This window comes from Arachis stenosperma, chromosome 10 (assembly GCF_014773155.1).
Source record: "Arachis stenosperma cultivar V10309 chromosome 10, arast.V10309.gnm1.PFL2, whole genome shotgun sequence".
Taxonomy (NCBI): Eukaryota; Viridiplantae; Streptophyta; class Magnoliopsida; order Fabales; family Fabaceae; genus Arachis; species Arachis stenosperma.
The window spans coordinates 63,578,484-63,593,202 of NC_080386.1; the positions used below are offsets into that span (position 1 = coordinate 63,578,484).

At 40.2% G+C, this 14,719-nt stretch overlaps 1 non-coding gene across 1 annotated transcript; it reads left to right on the forward strand.

Moving 5' to 3' along the window:
• The first annotated feature begins 1,324 nt into the window (after positions 1–1,324).
• On the forward strand, positions 1,325–1,432 carry LOC130958778 (small nucleolar RNA R71). Its single transcript, XR_009077884.1, has one exon. It is a non-coding gene; the product is annotated as a small nucleolar RNA R71 (small nucleolar RNA).
• The last annotated feature ends 13,287 nt before the right edge of the window (positions 1,433–14,719 follow it).

The following is a 14,719-nucleotide window of genomic DNA, read 5'->3' on the forward strand; positions in this document are numbered from 1 at the left end:
TATATTTTTCAGGTAATCCTCCCATTAAAGCAGATATAGAACTACCTAAAGGAATAGTTTCTAATTCATTAATTTTATCTTTATGGATACATAAGTCTTTTAGAAACTTTGCATATTTAGGTACTTGCTGAATAACATCAAAAAGGGGAACAGTTACCTCAACCTTTCTGAATATTTCTACCATTTTAGGATCAGGTTCCAGCTGCTTCCTAGGCTTTCTTGCAAGTTGTGGGAATGGAATGAGAGTAGTGTTTTCTGTGGTGCCTGTACCTCTTTGTGCTTCTTCCTGTGGTTGAGCTATTTCTTCTTCAATTGTGTCCTATATATCCTCTTCCTCTTCAACATCTTCGATTTCTACCACCTCTTCAGCTGAGGCATACTCTGGTGAGCTTGGTTCCTCTTGATTCCTCTCCTGCAGTGTAGTTCCGGACCTCAGGGTGATGGCATTAATGCCTCCCTTTGGATTGGGTAATAGTTGAGAGGGGATTCCAGTGGTGCTTGAAGGTTGGTTACTGGAATGTTGTGCTGAACCAAGTTGTGTCATAAAAGCTTGCAGAGTAGAGGTGAAACCATTCAGACTGGCGTTAATACTGTTCACGATGGTATTTTCCATGGCCAGTTGTCTTTTCTCAAAAGCTTGTAACAATTCTTCATTAGAAGATACAGAAGAATGAGTAATTTGAGAGGGTTGCTGCTGATTGTTTGGTGGTCCTTGGTTTTGCCTCAGGTGAGGTGCTCGGTAAGGTTGATTTTGCTGCCTGTTGTTGTAATTATTCCACCTCTGATTTCTTTGATTATCTCTGACTCCCCTATTATTGTTGTCCCTCCAATTCTGGTTTGAATTGTCCTGCCATCCATGGTTATTATTTCCACTTTGATTGTACCCTTGGTTGGGGCGATCATAGAAGTTGTGAGTGGATGCCACCATGTTGTCTTCTTGTTGGAGCTGCGGGCATTCATCAGTGTAATGGCTGTAATCAGCACAAATTCTGCAAATTCTTTGTGGGACTAGTTGTTGGTTTTGCTGCGGTTGAGTTTGTTGAGCTTGTTGATTTAACTGCATTTGCTTTAGCAGGTTGGTCATTTCACAGATGCTTCGATTTAGAGCAGCAGTCTCTATGCCAAAAGATACTTCTGCAACGGCCCTTGAACGGCCTTGCTTCTGTCTGTGGTTTCGAGTAGATTCAGCTAAATCACTGATCAATTGCCAAGCTTCATCAGTGGTCTTGTACTTCTTCATAGACCCATTGCTGGCACTTTCCAATGTGGTCTTATCTTGGGGCCTCATACCTTGTGTGACATAGCTGAGTAGCACGATCTTGTCAATCATGTGGTGGGTGCATGCTTCCAGAAGATCATTGAAGCGCTCCCAGTATTCAAAGAGAGTCTCACTGTCATCCTGAACAATTGTAGAGATATCCTTCCTCAGTTTATCAGTAACTTCAGATGGGAAGAATTTCTCCAGGAACTCCTTTCTGAGTGTATCCCAGTTGGATACGTTTGCTAGAGGTTGAGTGTAGTACCACTCTCTTGCTTTTCCCTCAAGAAAGAACGGAAAAGCTTTCAGCAGAATTGAAGTTTCATCAGCGCCATCACGCCTGACAGTAGAACAGGCTGCCTGAAAATCTCTCAAGTGCTTGATAGGCTCTTGACCAGGTAGGCCATGAAACTTCGGCATCAAATTTAGCAGTGCGGTCTTTATTTCAAAATCCGTAGCTACCGCTGGATGACGCGCTTGAAACGGTTGCAATGTAAAATCAGGAGCTCCTTCCTCCTGAATGGTAATTCTTCTAGCTGCCATGTTTTCTGCACGTAAAACAACCGAATCAGTAGAACGGGGGCTGGTTTCTTTCTCAGATTCACTTTCAGATCCGCCCTCAGAGCGGACTAACCTACGCTGTTCTCGCCTTATTCGTGAAATTGTTCTTTCAATTTCAGGATCGACTATTAGCAAGTGCGGATCAGGAGGTGAACGTGTCATTTGATGGAAGAAACACGCAGCTCATAGTAGCAAAATTAAATAAAATGCAAATAAATAAATTCTAATTAATAAAATAAGCACTCTATTGCAACTCCCCGGCAACGGCGCCAAAAATTGATGGAGAGCAGAAGCTGGTGAATTAAAAATTTATTAAAATGGTTGCGTTGCAAGTATAGTTCTTAACTCACCGAAAATCTGCCTATCAATTTAGAAATATGTCACTTAAAAGTTCAAATTAAAATTACTGGGAGTTTTAAGTCCCAGGTCATCTCCCAACGAGTTGCAGAAAAGTGTGCTGTTTTATTAATCAGATATTCCAAAAAAAGTTGAGCTAAGTAAATTGGGAATTAAATTGAGGAATTTTAATTAATAAAAATAAAAGGCCTTGACTGGGAATTGATTGGTTGGAATCTCTATCATTGATGGTGTGATTGTAAAATTAATTTATAATTAATAGTTGTTCCATTTGGTTATCCCTTACTAGGTAAGAGAAAGTCAAACAAGTGAAAATGCCAGATCTGTTCACAAGTTGCAACTCACTTAGTTCAAAGGGATTGGCGTCTGTGACAGGATAGCAATCCAACATTCAACCCAATTACAAATTTTTCTTCCAATCCTTCCAACTCAAGAGTTCCTTTTAATCAACTCCCCATCAAGTAATGAAACTACTCACTCATTGTAAATAAAAAATCCATGGCATATAAAAGGGAATTAAAAGAAGACATGATTATTGGAATGGAAATTAAATTAAAAAGAAATAATCCTTGCATTAATTAATCATAAAAATATCTGAATGACAAAATTGAACATAACAATGAACATCGAAGAATAAAATCAAGTTAAGAGAACAAACTAGAATGATGAAGTCTTGATGAGGAAATGACTCTTCTCAATATTCCAATGCTAAGACCAATTGAAAATTAAAATTCTAAAAACTAGAGAGAAAAACCTAAGAGAGTAAAAAACTAGTTCTAAAACTACTCAATGAATGTGTCTCCTGTTTCTGCATATTCTGTTACTCTAATCTGCTGTTCCGGGCCGAAAACTGGGCCGAAATAGGGTCCAAAGTCGCTGATTTCAGATTCTGCAGTTTATGCAGATCGCGTATGTCACGCGATCGCGTCGTCCATGCGGACGCGTCGCTGGCGCTTTTCCTCTTCACGCGTTCGCGTCGTCCACGCTACCGCGTCACTTATGCTTTTCAGTCCGCGCGGCCGCGCAAGCCATGCGGCCGCGTCAGTGCGATTTATGTTCCCTCGCGCGGTCGCGTGAGCCATGCGACCGCGTCACTTTTCGCTGGTTATCTCCTTCAATTCTTGTGTTCTTTCCATTTTTTTTTTTGCTAGCTTCCTCTCCAGTCTCCGTCTCATTCATGCCCTATAAAGCCTGAGACACTTGACACACAGATTACGGCATCGAATGGAATAAAGGAGAATTAAAATTAAATAATTAAAGTCTCTAGGAAGCAATTTTCAAACATGTGATAAATTCAGGAAGGAAATCTAAATACATGCTAAATTGATGAATAAGTGGGTAAGAATCATGACAAAACCACACAATTAAACACAATATAAACTATAAAATAGTGGTTTATCAATGAGTTATACCTGGGTGCTCCAGCGTATTTATAATGATGAGATGTGACCTTTTGGATAAGATAAGTTAGTTATCTTATCTTATCTTTTATCTTTGAGCTGAGGTCAGCCTATCTTCAATGGAACCGCCTTTATCTCTATAGGCTTGGGTTGCCCTTGAATTTGGGTTGTGTTCCTCTGTTTGGGCCCTTTACTGGGCTCTCCTGTCGATTCGGCCGAGCTCTTTTGAGAAGAGGTCAGCTAGTCGGACCTGAAGAGGTCGATCGCTTTATCTCTAATCATCCCGGGTCGGATAGCTCGACCCAGGGTATGAACAGTGCCCCTGCTTGAGCTCGGTTCTTCCTTTGGAGGTCGAGTCCTTGACTTCGGTCCTTCTTAAGTGAAGTCGAACTCAAGCATTTTGTCGATTCCTTTCTTTGTAGAGTCTTTTTTGAATGTAGAATGTTTTTCTTTAAAAGCGTGCGCTTTTGTATTAGCGCTTTTTTGGGAACGCAAGCGGTTTTAACATCCGCATTTAATTGGCATTAATTGCCCTATTCTCTCTTGGCTTTTATTTTGAATCTCTCAATCAAAAAACGGTCTCTCTTCTTCACTTCTTCTCCATAACTCCTCCCTTTACTCTCTCATTTTCTGTTTCTTTCCCAGAGTTTGTAGTTTTTTCTTTGCGACGTCTGTTCTGCTACTGCGTTTTCGGAAGAGGGCTGATTCTCCTTCTGTCTTTGCATTCTTCCACTTCGGGGGGGTGGCTTTGTTGCTTCTGCTCTTCAGCTTTTCTTTGAGGTTTTCTTCTATTCTCCAGGTTAGTCCCATTTCGTGTTTCCTCGTTTATTTTTGACTTTGCGATGGAGTTTTCCTTTTGATCTTCCTTTTGGAGAAAGTTTGGATCTTTCTGTTTTTATCATGCTTGACTTGTTGCATGCTCTGGATTTTTCCCTTTTTTGGTGTGAATCTCTTCTTTGTTTGCTTGAATCTTTTTCTTTTGTATATTTCCGCCGTTTCTGCCTGTGCTTTTGCTGATGATTTTTTACTTGATTTCAAAAAAGTTTGCGCCTTTGCTGTTTTTCTTCTTGGTCCTTTTGGTGTTCTGATAAACTGTAGCAGTAGTGTTTTTCACTAATAAACTGTAGGAGCAATACTTTTTCTGATAAACTGTAGAAGGGTGGTGTTTTTGCGTTTTTTGCTTCTTTTGTTTCTTTCGGGATTTTATTTTCTTTTTGATGAGTGCCGGGATGTAGGCTGTAGAAACAACTTAAAAACCTTGCCTGTTTATTGCCTTCAAGTGATGCCCCCAGACTTTCTTATCTTGAGTCTTGGGGTTTTCCCTTTCTGTTTGTCGAGATGTTTTGCTCCTCGTCCGGAATGTTTTTTAAGTAATCCATTCTTCTCTTTTTTTGTAGGATTTAATTGACCTCATGTCTTCCTGAAATAACGTTGTAGAGATGCCTTCCCAGGTTCCTGCGGGTATGGCCGATTGGGTGGACTCCATGGTTCTCATGTGTGTCTCGCTGGTTGATTCTGAGTTTTGTGCTCAGCTTAGGCAGTTTCATAGTGTCTGTAGTAAGTCTGGTGATGAGAAGAATTATGAACTTGTCCCTCCCTCTTCTGACGAGAGAGTCTGTTTTTCAACTCGGGTTGTTGATGGTCGCCCTTTCTTTTATGCTTATGATTTTTTCTTTGGTCAGCTGGGTATTACCCTTCCTTTTACTCAATTTGAAACCGACCTGTTATGGTCTTGTAATGTTGCCCCCTCTCAACTTCACCCCAATTCCTGGGGTTTCATAAAAATTTTCCAATTGTTGTGCAATGGTTTTGGTATTCCTGCTTCCCAATCTCTCTTTTTCTACTTGTTTGTCTTGACTAAGCCCGGAGTAGTGAAAAAGAAGGCAGCTTGGGTCTCCTTTTGTTCCACCAGGGAAAGAAGGTCTTTTCCATGTTTGACGAGTCATTCCGCGATTTTAAAAACTACTTTTTCAAGGTCCGAGCTGTTGAAGGAACTCGGCCCTTTTTTCTGGATGAAAATGATGAGCCTGCCTTTCCCTTGGAATGGCAAAAAGACGTGAGGGTCTCCAGGTATTCTTGGGAAATGTTGGATGAGGCTGAGCGAGCCTTTGTTACTGTTTTGGAAGAACGCTGGGGTCAACCTCCCCATCTTGATACAAAGAAATTTCTAACCAATCATTCTCTTCTTCAAACTGAACTGGGTATCTTGTGTTTCCTTTATTATCTGTTTATGTTGCTTGTAGCTGTCTTTCCGACTTGTCCGACTTGTAGCTTAACTTTCTGTTTCATTTGCAGAGGCAATGAAGAATAACGAATCTATGAAAGCTTTTAAGAGGGCGCAGAAGGCGACTGCTGCCAGAAATATTGCTGCCAAGGTGGATGGGGAGGGGTCCTCCCAAGTGCGCGAGAAGCCATCAGTGCCGAGTTCCCCCGGGGTGAGGAAGGTGATCCCAACACCTCGGGTCCGTTTGGTGGATCCTCACCCTACTTCTGCCGCTCCATCTGCAGCTCCTCCAAGTAAGAAGCAAAAGACGGCTGAGCCCTTCGACCTCAATGCCCCTGATTTCAATGCCATTGAGTTTGTAGATCAACAAATCGGGCCCTATGGTACCATCTCCATGGACGATGTGTCCATTCTCCATCATCTGGAGTTTATGGCCCGAAATAATGTAAGGATGGCATATATGTCGGCTGTTATATACCGGACTGCTCAAAATCTTCCTCTCCATGCTACCAAGGAATTTATGGAGGAGGCAAAGCAGGAGTTTGACCGGATGAAGGGGCTGAAGGAGGAGCTTGAATTAAAGGTGTCCAAGTTGGAGAAGGATCTAGAGAATGAGAAGGCAAGTTCCCTTTCACTGGCGGCTTCTCTGAGGTTGGCCAAGGACACAGCCTTGATGCATAAGGAGAGTTACGTTACGACTTATCGGGAGGTGATGCGCCTGAGGCAGGAGTTGAACGATGCCCGGGAAGATTATTCTGAGCTCCAAGGTTATCTTGTTGGCAGCGTGACTGCTGCTTACGAGAACTTGAAGGAGCAAGTTCGGGTCATTGCACCCGAGGCCGATCTCACCCCTTTCAGCCTGAACAACGTTGTCAGGGATGGCAAGATTGTCCCTGATGATGATGGTGATGATGATGCTGATCCTCCACCTGTGTCCTCTGCCAAAGTGTCGACTTCTTCTGCTCCTCCGGTTGCACCTGATTCAGATTGCCAGGTTTTGAACCGGGAGGATGGAACTATAGATGCCGTGTGATGAGCGGATAATTTGTACGCTTTTTGGCATTGTTTTTATATAGTTTTTAGTAAGTTCAAGCTACTTTTAGGGATGTTTTCATTAGTTTTTATGTTAAATTCACATTTCTGGACTTTACTATGAGTTTGTGTGTTTTTCTGTGATTTCAGGTAAATTCTGACTGAAATTGAGGGATTTGAGCAAAACTCTGAAAAAGGCTGACAAAAGGACTGCTGATGCTGTTGGATTCTGACCTCCCTGCACTCGAAATGGATTTTCTGGAGCTACAGAACTCCAAATGGCGCGCTCTCAACGGCGTTGGAAAATAGACATCCAGGGCTTTCCAGCAATATATAATAGTCCATACTTTATTCGAAGAATGACGACGTAACTTGGCGTTAAACGCCAAGTTCATGCTGCTGTCTGGAGTTAAACGCCAGAAAAACGTCATGATCCAGAGTTGAACGCCCAAAACACGTCATAACTCGGAGTTCAACTCCAAGAGAAGCCTCAGCTCGTGGATTGATCAAGCTCAGCCCAAGCATACACCAAGTGGGCCCCGGAAGTGGATTTATGCATCAATTACTTACTCATGTAAACCCTAGGAGCTAGTTATTATAAATAGGATGATTTATTAATGTATTAGACATCTTTGGTCTCAGTTTTTGTTTTATTCTTCATCCTAAGAGGCTATTGATCACGTTTTAGGGGGCTGGCCATTCGGCCATGCCTGAACCTCTTTTACTTATGTATTTTCAACGGTGGAGTTTCTGCACACCATAGATTAAGGGTGTGGAGCTCTGCTGTACCTCAAGTATTAATGCAGTTCTATTTTCTTTTATTCAAATCTCTCTTATTCTTATTCCAAGATATTCATTCGTACCCAAGAACATGATGAATGTGATGAGTTAGATAACCCTCATTATCATTCTCACTTATGAACGCGCGTGATTGACAACCACTTCCGTTCTACATGCAACAAGGCTTGAATGTGTATCTCTTAGATTCCCCAACAGAATCTTCGTGGTATAAGCTAGATAGATGGCGGCATTTATGAGGATCCGGAAAGTCCAACCTTGTCTGTGGTGTTCCGAGTAGGATCCTGGGAATCCGGAAAGTCTCACCTTGTCTGTGGTATTCCGAGTAGGATTCCGGTAATGAATGACTGTGACGTGCTTCAAACTTGCAACCTGCTGGGCGTTAGTGACAGACGCAAAAGAATCAAGGGATTCTATTCCAGTAGGAGCGGGAACCAACCGGTGATTAGCCGTACTGTGACAGAGTGCGTGAGCATTAGTTTTCACTGCGAGGATGGGATGTAGCCATCAACCATGGGTGATGCCTCCAGACGATTAGCCGTGCGACTGACAACCGCATAGGATCATTTTCCCGAGAGGATGAAAGTAGCCACAGCTGATGGTGAACCCCTATACAAAGCTTGCCATGGAAAGGAGTAAGAAGGATTGAGTAGAAGCAGTAGGAAAGCAGGCGTCCTTGAGCCATGCAGCATCTCCATATGCTTATCTGAAATTCCCACCAATGAATTTGCATAAGTCTTCTATCCCTTTTATTATTACTTTTTATTTATTATTTATTCCAATAATCACAATTACCCTTTAATCTCCCTAACTGAGATTTACAAGGTGACCATAGCTTGCTTCATACCAACAATCTCTGTGGATTCGACCCTTACTCACGTAAGGTTTATTACTTGGACGACCCAGTACACTTGCTGGTTAGTTGAACGGAGTTGTGAAAATAAACAGTGCCCTAAGAGTAAACTCATCAAAGTATAAAGAACATGTGATCACAATTTCGTCCACCAAGTTTTTGGCGCCGTTGCCGGGGATTGTTCGAGTATGGACAACTGACGGTTCATCTTGTTGCTCAGATTAGGTAATTTTCTTTTCAAAAATCTTTTTCAAAAATTTTCTTTTAATTTTCGTTTTTCTTCACATTATTTTCGAAAAAAAAAATTAATAAAAATCCAAAAAAATTAGAAAATCATAAAAATAAAAAATATTTTGTGTTTCTTGTTTGAATCTTGTGTTAATTTTTAAGTTTGGTGTCAATTGCATGCTTTTAAAAATTTTTCTTGCATTTTTCGAAAATCTCATGCATTCATAGTGTTCTTCATGATCTTCAAGTTGTTCTTGACAAGTCTTCTTGTTTGATCTTGATGTTTTCTTGTTTTGTGTCTTTTGTTGTTTTTCATGTGCATTTTTGCATTCATATTCTCCATGCATTAAAGATTTCTAAGTTTGGTGTCTTGCATGTTTTCTTTGCATCAAAAATTTTTCAAAATTATGTTCTTGATGTTCATCATGATCTTCAAAGTGTTCTTGGTATTCATCTTGACATTCATAACATTCTTGCATACATTCATTATTTTGATCTAAAAATTTCATGCATTGAGCATTTTTGTTGTTTTTCTCTCTCATAATTAAAAATTTCAAAAATAAAAAAAAAATATCTTTTCCTTATTTCCCTCCAAAATTTCGAAATTTTGGGATTGACTTGGTCAAAAATTTTCAAAATTAGTTGTTTCTTACAAGTCAAGTCAAAATTTCAATTTTAAAAATCTTATCTTTTCAAAATCTTTTTCAAAATCATATCTTTTTCATTTTTTTATTTTCGAAAATTTTAAAAAAATTATTTTTCAAAAATCTTTTTCTTATCTTTATATCATATTTTCAAAAATTAGCTAACAATTAATGTGATTGGTCCAAAAATTTGAAGTTTGTTACTTTCTTATTAAGAAAGGTGCAATCTTTAAATTCTAGAATCTTATCTTGTAGTTTCTTGTTAGTTAAGTAATTTTAAAAATTAAATCTTTTTTTCAAAATATCCTTTTCTTACAAATCTTTTTATCTTTTTATCTTATCTTTTTCAAAAACCTTATCTTTTTCAAAATTTAATTCTAAAATATCTTATCTAACTTACTATCTTCTTATCTTTTTCAAATTTTGATTTCAAATCCTTTTCAATCAACTAACTAACTTTTTGTTTGTTTCTTATCTTTTTCAAAATCACCTAACTACTTTTTCCTCTTCTATTTTCGAAAATATCTCTCTCTTTTTCAAAAATTCTTTTTAATTAATTAATTGTTTCATGTTTAAATTTTAATTATAATTTATTTCTAATTTTCGAAAATCTCTAACCCCTTTTTTTTAAAATTATTTTCGAATTTCTTTTCTCCTTTCTCTTCTTCTATTTAATTATTTAATTACTAACACTTCTCTTCACCTCTCTTCATCCAAAAATCCGAACCCTCTTCTTCATTCTTCTACCCCTTTCTTTTTCTACTGACATAAAGGAATCTCTATACTGTGACATAGAGGATTTCTCTTTCTTTTCTTGTTTTCTTCTCTTTCATATGAGCAGGAACAAGGATAAAGGCACTCTTGTTGAAATTGATCCAGAACCTGAAAGGACTCTGAAGAGAAAATTAAGAGAAGCTAAATTACAACAATCCAGAAACAACCTTTCAGAAATTTTCGAACAAGAGAAGGAGATGGCCGAAAATAATAATAATAATGCAAGGAGAATGCTTGGTGATTTCACAAAACCAACATCCAAGTTTGATGGAAGAAGCATCTCCATTCCTGCCATTGGAGCCAATAACTTTGAGCTTAAGCCTCAACTAGTTGCTTTAATGCAACAAAACTGCAAGTTTTATGGACTTCCATCTGAAGATCCTTATCAGTTTTTAACTGAGTTCTTGCAGATCTGTGAGACTGTAAAGACGAATGGAGTTGATCCTGAAGTCTACAGACTCTTGCTTTTCCCTTTTGCTGTGAGAGACAGAGCTAGAGTATGGTTGGATTCACAACCCAAGGATAGCCTGGACTCATGGGATAAGCTGGTCACTGCCTTCTTGGATAAATTCTTTCCTCCTCAAAAGCTGAGTAAGCTGAGAGTGGATGTTCAAACCTTCAAACAAAAAGATGGTGAATCCCTCTATGAAGCTTGGGAAAGATACAAGCAGCTGACCAAAAGATGTCCATCTGACATGTTTTCAGAATGGACCATATTAGATATATTCTATTATGGTCTCTCTGAATTTTCGAAAATGTCATTGGATCATTCTGCAGGTGGATCTATTCACCTGAAGAAAACGCCTGAAGAGGCTCAAGAACTCATTGACATGGTTGCAAATAACCAGTTCATGTACACCTCTGAGAGGAATTCCGTGAATAATGGGGTACCTCAGAAGAAAGGAGTTCTTGAAATTGATACTCTGAATGCCATATTGGCTCAGAACAAAATGTTGACTCAACAAGTCAACATAATCTCTCAAAATCTGAATGGATTGCAACATGCATCCAGCAGTAATAGAGAGGCAGCTTCTGAAGAAGCTTATGATCCTGAGAACCCTGCCATGGCAGAGGTCAATTACTTAGGTGAACCTTATGGAAACACCTATAACTCATCATGGAGAAATCATCCAAATTTCTCCTAGAAGGATCAACAAAAACCTCAACAAGGTTTTAACAATGGTGGACGCAATAGGCTGAACAATAGTAAGTCATATCCATCATCTTCTCAGCAACAGACAGAGAACTCTGAACAAAACAATTCTAATTTAGCCAATATAGTCTCTGATCTGTCAAAGGCCACTTTCAGTTTCATGAATGAAACCAGATCCTCCATTAGAAATTTGGAAGCACAAGTGGGCCAGCTGAGTAAGAAAGTTATTGAAACTCCTCCCAGTACTCTTCCAAGCAATACAGAAGAAAATCCAAAAGGAGAGTGCAAGGCCATTGATTTAATCAAAGTGGCCGAATGCACAAAGGAGGAGGAGGACGAAAATCCTAGTGAGGAAGACCTCCTGGGACGTTCCTCAAGCAAGAAGGAGTTTCCTATTAAGGATCCTGAGGAATCTGAGGCTCATCTAGAGACCATAGAGATTTCTTTAAATCTCCTTCTGCCATTCATGAGCTCTGAAGAATATTCATCCTCTGAAGAGAATGAAGATGTGACTGGAGAGCAAGTTGCTCAATACTTAGGAGCTATCATGAAGCTGAATGCCAAGCTGTTTGGTAATGAGACTTGGGAAAGTGAACCCCCCTTGCTCATTAGTGAACTAGATACTTGGATTCAGAGAACTCTACCTCAAAAGAAACAAGATCCTGGCAAGTTCTCAATACCTTGCACCATTGGCACCATGAACTTTGAAAAAGCTCTATGTGATCTTGGGTCAGGGATAAATCTTATGCCACTCTCTGTAATGGAGAAGCTGGGGATCATTGAGGTACAACCTGCCTTGTTCTCATTACAATTGGCAGATAAGTCCATAAGACAAGCTTATGGAATAGTGGAGGACGTGCTAGTAAGGGTTGAAGGCCTTTACATCCCTACTGATTTCATAATCCTAGACACTAGGAAGGAAGATGATGAATGCATCATCCTAGGAAGACCTTTCCTAGCCACAGCAGGAGCTGTGATAGATGTCAACAGAGGTGAGTTAGTCCTTCAATTGAATGGGGACTACCTTGTGTTTAAGGCACATTGCCATCCCTCTGTGGCAAAAGAGAGTAAGCATGAAGAGCTTCTCTCAGTTCAGAGTCAAGAAGAGCCTCCACAGTCAAACTCTAAGTTTGGTGTTGTGAAGCCACAACCAAACTCTAAGTTTGGTGTTCAAACCCCATATCCAAACTCTAAGTTTGGTGTTGGGAATACCACACTTAAATTGACCTGATCACCTTGTGGTTCCATGAGAGCCACTGTCAAGCTATTGACATTAAAGAAGCGCTTGTTGGGAGGCAACCCAATTCTATTTATCTAATTTTATTTTATTTTGTTTCTTTGTTATTTTTGTGTTTTATTAGGTACATGATCATGAGGAGTCACGAAAAAATAAAAAAAAAAATTAAAAATAGAGTCAAAAACAGAAGAAAAAAATTTTTCACCCTGGAGGTAGCGCAGACTGGCGTTCAACGCCAGTAAGATGCATCTGTCTGGCGTTCAACGCCAGAACAGAGCACCATTCTGGCGTTGAACGCCCAAAACAAGCAACAACCTGGCGTTAAACGCCAGGATGGTGCACGAAGAGGACAAGCTGGCGCTGAATGCCAGGAACAAGCATGAAACTGGCGTTCAACGCCAGAAACATGCATTACATGGGCGTTGAACGCCCAGAACGTGCATCAATGGGCGTTTAAACGCCAGAATGATGCATGAAGGCATGTTACATGCCTATAGGGTGAAGGAATGGTATTTCTTTTCACCTCAGGATCTGTGGACCCCACAGGATCCCCACCTAACATATTCCACCTTACCTCCTAATCCTAGTTTTTGTGAATGTGATTACTCTTCCCCATGTCACACTTCCCAACATCTTCTTCATCAATCACCTCAATTCTTCTTCCCAATTACCCCATTCACCATTCACATCAACCTCCTCTTCCCCATAAACCCCACCCACCCTCATAAAATTCAAATTCAATTTCCCACCCATTCCCACCCAAAATGGCCGAACACTAACCCTCCCCTCTCACTATATATACCCTCCCATTCTTCTTCATTTTCACACAACACAAACCCCTTCTTCTCTCACATAGCCGAACCTACTTCTCCCCCTCTCTACCATATTCTCTTCTTCTTTTTCTACTCTTCTTTTCTTTTTTGCTCGAGGACGAGCAAATTCTAAGTTTGGTGTGGTAAAAGCATAAGCCTTTTTCTATTTTTCCATTACCAATGGCACCTAAGGCCGGAGTTTCCTCAAGAAAAGGGAAAGGAAAAGCAAAAGCTTCCACCTCCGAGTCATGGGAGATGGAAAGATTCATCTCCAAGAGCCATCAAGACCACTTCTATGATGTTGTGGCAAAGAAGAAGGTGATCCCTGAGGTCCCTTTCAAGCTCAAGAAGAATGAGTATCCGGAGATCCGACATGAGATTCAAAGAAGAGGTTGGGAAGTCATAACCAACCCCATGCAACAAGTCAGAATATTGATGGTTCAAGAGTTCTATGCCAATGCATGGATCACTAGGAACCATGACCAAAGTATGAACCCAAGCCCAAAGAATTATCTAACAATGGTTAGGGGGAAATACTTGGATTTCAGTCCGAAAAATGTGAGGTTGGCGTTTCACTTGCCCATGATGCAAGGTGATGAACGCCCCTACACAAGAAGGGTCAACTTTAATCAAAGGTTGGACCAAGTCCTTATGGACATATGTGTGGAAGGAGCCCAATGGAGAATAGACTGCAAAGGCAAGCCAGTCCAACTAAGAAGACTGGACCTCAAGCCTGTGGCTAGAGGATGGTTGGAGTTCATTCAAAGATCCATCATCCCTACAAGCAACCGATCTGAAGTTACTGTGGATCGGGCCATCATGATTCATAGCATCATGATTGGAGAGGAAGTGGAAGTTCATGAAGTCATCTCCAATGAACTCTACAAAATAGCTGACAAGCCTTCATACATGGCACGGCTAGCCTTCCCCCACCTTATATGCCATCTATGTTACTCAGCTAGAGTTATCATAGATGGAGATGTCTCCATTGAAGAAGACAAGCCCATCACCAAGAAAAGGATGGAGCAAACCAGAGAAGTTCCTCACGGCCTTCAAGAAGAACATGAGGAAGTTCATCATCAACACATGCCTCAAGGAATGCACTTTCCTCCCAACAATTATTGGGAGCAACTTAGTACCTCTTTAGAAGATTTGAGCCATAATGTTGAACAATTAAGGGTGGAACATCATGAGCACTCCATCATTCTCCAAGAAATAAGAGAAGATCAAAGAGCAATGAGGAAGGAGCAACAAAGGCAAGGAAGGGACATAGAAGAGTTGAAGAACATCATTGGTCCTTCAAGAAGAAGACGCCACTAGAGGTGGATTCATTCCTTGTTCTTTATTTCTTTCTGTTTTCGGTTTTTAATTATTGTGTTTATCTATGT